Source organism: Zea mays, chromosome 4 (genome assembly GCF_902167145.1).
Source record: "Zea mays cultivar B73 chromosome 4, Zm-B73-REFERENCE-NAM-5.0, whole genome shotgun sequence".
NCBI lineage: Eukaryota > Viridiplantae > Streptophyta > Magnoliopsida > Poales > Poaceae > Zea > Zea mays.
Window position 1 is genome coordinate 152,873,063 of NC_050099.1, and position 4,616 is coordinate 152,877,678.

The following is a 4,616-nucleotide window of genomic DNA, read 5'->3' on the forward strand; positions in this document are numbered from 1 at the left end:
ATTGAGATGACCTCTTCACGAAGAGCATGTCTCTTATAATTTTTTTAAGAAAACATATATTAAATGAGATCGTACATACCCTTAAATATATGTCACTTAAGGGGTCTCTAGTGAGGTAAGTGAAAAAAAAACAGAAGACCATCTCTTACGAAGAGTTTGTCTCTTACATAATATTTCAAGCATATAAGACTCTAGTCTGTACAACCCAGTTAATGGCTAATGCCCGTCCCTTGAGGTGTATTTAGTGGTAATACATTGATAATTTAGAGACACATTGTTGTATAGACGTAGTCCCTTAGCTGTTTTTTCTGCATGGAAAATCGATCAACGAACTCTAGATACATGCCCTAAGGTATTCACATACACACTCTAAGTCAGAAGTTAAAACAAGGACTTAGCTTCATCTGGATTATTATGTGACTGTGAATCTTAGTTTCTGTACTGAAGTATCTGTATTCTATGAAATTTCTCAATCACATGAAGAGCCTATGAGCCAACAAATTTTGCCTAGTTTTTCTAAAGTTTGTTGTGCAAGTTTAGAGGAGGTTCCTACTGTTTCAGTGATTAAACTGTTATTAGAATAGGCAAGGTCACCGGAGACAAGTGAAGGTTCTGATGCTAATCCATAGTTGTTGACAATGCATTAAATGATGCTACAAATGAAGTTGCGGAAGAGGACAATGGTAGTATGTCTTTTGCATCATCCTTGGAAGAAGCAAAGGAGTAATAAAACTCACATGCAAATAGAATAAAAATTTCCATTAGAGCAGACACATCTCGCCTGTCTGCAGTAACAAGAGAAATGCAGAAGGTGCAGTCTGTGTGCAATAGGAAGGTACATCAGGAGGGCAATGAAGTGACCAGTTTTCGCTCCACCGTCTGCAAGACAGAAATTTAAAGACATGAAAAAATTCTCGAATTATTTTAGAGATTCGAAAGCAGAAGAAGACCCATATTTCTTCTGCAAGATCAAGCTAGAAGAAACCCACAAGGTTGAGAATCTATTCTGGGTTGACTCGGGTGCAGCTGCAACCCATACTTACACAGAGAAACACTGGGTAACTGGTTTTCGTGAAGAGTACTGGTAGCAGAAGGTGCTACGTGTAAGGAGACATCATCACTTCTTCGGATTTACCAGATGAAAGTAAATGAGATATTGCAGAAGAAGACGACGCCGACTTCAATCAGAGCACAAATTGTAAAGCATATCAGCCTGACGAGGACGGGGCAAAGACTTCCCACATTCTTCATTCTTTAATCCTCTTATTAGAAGCCCTTTCCATGATAAAACGCCTTTACACTCAGAAAGAAACCGATATTACTGTTTTAAAGTATGTGTTTCGACGCCCAGACAGCTTGGGACCTTTCAACAAATATCATTACGTGGGATATATAAGCAACTTGACGAGATGGCCGAGTTGGTCTAAGGCGCCAGATTAAGGTTCTGGTCCGAAAGGGCGTGGGTTCAAATCCCACTCTCGTCAATATTTTTGTATTGTTTTTTTCAACCTCTGCAGGAACTTTCGTCTACAGAAAAGTACTCGTCGGTTTACAGAAAAAATAGGAATAATTATATTTGACATGGGCAAAGCAAAAGGGCGCAGGAGTAACATATACGGAGTATATTACTAGTTGAATCACCGGCCATTGACTGGAAGCAGTAGTCACTCATTCCATCTGCTGTGCGTTCAACAACAACATGATGTTGAACTTCTGTCCGTTTCAAAAGATTACTGTAGTGAGCTTTTGTTCACCATAAACGTTCTGCGCATGACCCCTACTCTAGGTGGTTTGTAGAGTAATATATAGTTCAGAGAAGGTATTTTATTAAAGGATTCAGAACCTTCTCATGCATGTTGGCCGTTCTAGTATCCACCTGATTGCACAGTCAGACCGGTGGGAAACGACGATTTTTGGCGTACAAGCAGTTGCAGGCAAATAACTTCAAAATATTTTTTTTGTATTCACTCTATACAGCCCGCGTCCCAAGTACAGGAACTAAACATATACTCAACAAAGTCAACACACGCGATGATTTAGGATAAGACTATACAGTTAACCAATCAGACGGTATGTGAATAGTTGTTGTTTATTTGGTAATCCTAGCTCCCCTATAATGCTCTGGATACCAGAAAAGTAACTTAGGAGCCCACTAGTCTGGTTTGGTCCATCAGAGACCACGGATGCAAACATGTAAAAAGGGTGCTGTCGTGCTGGCTCCTCTTGCCTCCTATTTATGTTGCTTTTCTCTCCTCCCCATATTGAGAGCACCTAGAGGGGGGGTGAATAGGTGATCCTGTAAAACTTCAAAACTTAAGCCACAAAAACTTGTTAAGTGTTAGCACAATTATGGCCAAGTGGCTAGAGAGGAGTCAAAACACAATAACCACAAGAAATCAATCACAGAGATGACACGGTGGTTATCCCGTGGTTCGGCCAAGTACAAAACTTGCCTACTCCACGTTGTGGCGTCCCAACGGACGAGAGTTGCACTCAACTCCTCTCAAGTGATCCAATGATCAACTTGAATACCACGGTGTTCTTGCTTTTCTTTTCTCAATCCCGTTTGCGAGGAATCTCCACAACTTGGAGCCTCTCGCCCTTACAAAAGATGTTCACAGAGAATCACGGAGCAAGGGAGGGATTAGCAACTCACACACGACACAAAGATCACAGCGAATACGCACACACAAGACCCAGACTTGAGCTCAAAAGACTAGCACACTAGGACGGAGCTCAAATCACTAGAATGTCGAACAAGTGCGCGAGATTGATGTGTGAGTGATCAAGAGTGCTCAAAGAATGCTTGGTTATCTCCTCCATGCGCCTAGGGGTCCCTTTTATAGCCCCAAGGCAGCTAGGAGCCGTTGAGAGCACATCTGGAAGGCTATCCTTGCCTTCTGTCGTCGGGCGCACCGGACAGTCCGGTGCCCGATTCCTTTCCTTAATTGGCGAAGCCGACCGTTGCCGACCGTTGCAGATCTGGCGCACCGGACAGTCCGGTGCACACCGGACAGTCCGGTGCTTCCCTCCGACCGTTGGCTCGGCCACGTGTCGCGCGCCGATCACGCGGCCGACCGTTGGCCCGGCCGACCATTGGCTCACCGGACAGTCCGGTGCACACCGGACAGTCCGGTGAATTTTAGCCGAAGTCGCCGGAGAAAAACCCGAGAGCGGCCTCTTCGGCCGAGGCGGCCTGGCGCACCGGACACTGTCCGGTGCACCACCGGACAGTCCGGTGCCCTAGACCGAAGCAGCCCCTTGGCTGCACACAGCCAAGTCTTCTCTTCTCTTCTTCTTTCTGTTTCTAACACTTAGACAAATATATTAGTACACAAAATCAATGTACTAAGACTTAGAAACATACCTTTGTTGAAGATTTGCACTTTGTTCATCCATGGGCATTGATTTACATTTAAGCACTTGCGTTGGCACTTAATCACCAAAATACTTAGAAATGGCCCAAAGGCACATTTCCCTTTCAATCTCCCCCTTTTTGGTGATTTATGCCAACACCACATAAAGCAACTAGAACAAGTGCAAAATCACTTCAAATAAAAACTCAAATTGGTTTTGATTCAATTTTGGCATATATGGATCATCCTTTGCCACCACTTGGTTTGTTTTTGCAAATCAAACTCAAATCTCTATTTCTATGTCAACCACACATGTTGAGGCATAAAGAGAGTCATTCCAAACGAGATTGATCAAAGATTTCAAAAACTCCCCCTAAATCCCATAATCAATACTTCTCCCCACAAGAAACCAACTTTTGACAATAGAGACAATAAGAGACAAAAGCTTTTGACAAAACAAAAACTCTATTCTACTATTCTACTATTTTCAAAATTTTCAAAATCTCTCAAGTGGTAGCTGATCCATTTTATCACTTTGGCCTTTATTTTCTCCCCCTTTGGCATCAAGCACCAAAACGGGATCAATCTTGGCTCTATAACCCCATTGCCTCACCAAAATCTTCAATTAAGAGCAAATGGCAATAAGAGTTCATGAGATGGACTTGGAATAAGTTACCCTCTCATCGGAGTGCAGTGGAAGTCTTTCATGGTCCAAGTCCACCTTTTCCCTTTCAAGCCTCCTTTGAGACTAAATCATCAAACTCAAACACATGGTTAGTCTCAAAGGGTCAAGTTGTAACACATCTCCCCCTTAACATGTGCATCACTTTGCAACAGACTTGTGAGGTCCAGGGAGTGTTTGTACAACTTGAGCACCACAATAAGCAACAAAATGCAAAAAGGAACATGATCAAAAGCATAAATACATGTATGCTACAATTCAATCCAGGTTCCGCGAATCTAAGACATTTAGCTCACTACGCAACCTGCAAAAGGTCTTCTCATCTAGAGGTTTAGTGAAGATATCGGCTAGCTGGTTCTCGGTGCTAACATGAAACACTTCGATATCTCCCTTTTGCTGGTGGTCTCTCAAAAAGTGATGCCGGATGTCTATGTGCTTTGTGCGGCTGTGCTCAACAGGATTCTCCGCCATGCGGATAGCACTCTCATTATCACATAGGAGTGGGACTTTGCTCAGATTGTAGCCAAAGTCCCTGAGGGTTTGCCTCATCCAAAGTAGTTGCGCGCAACACTGTCCTG

At 43.1% G+C, this 4,616-nt stretch overlaps 1 non-coding gene across 1 annotated transcript; it reads left to right on the top strand.

Moving 5' to 3' along the window:
- Positions 1–1,403: 1,403 nt before the first annotated feature.
- On the top strand, positions 1,404–1,484 carry TRNAL-AAG (transfer RNA leucine (anticodon AAG)). Its single transcript has one exon. It is a non-coding gene; the product is annotated as a tRNA-Leu (tRNA).
- Positions 1,485–4,616: the final 3,132 nt, after the last annotated feature.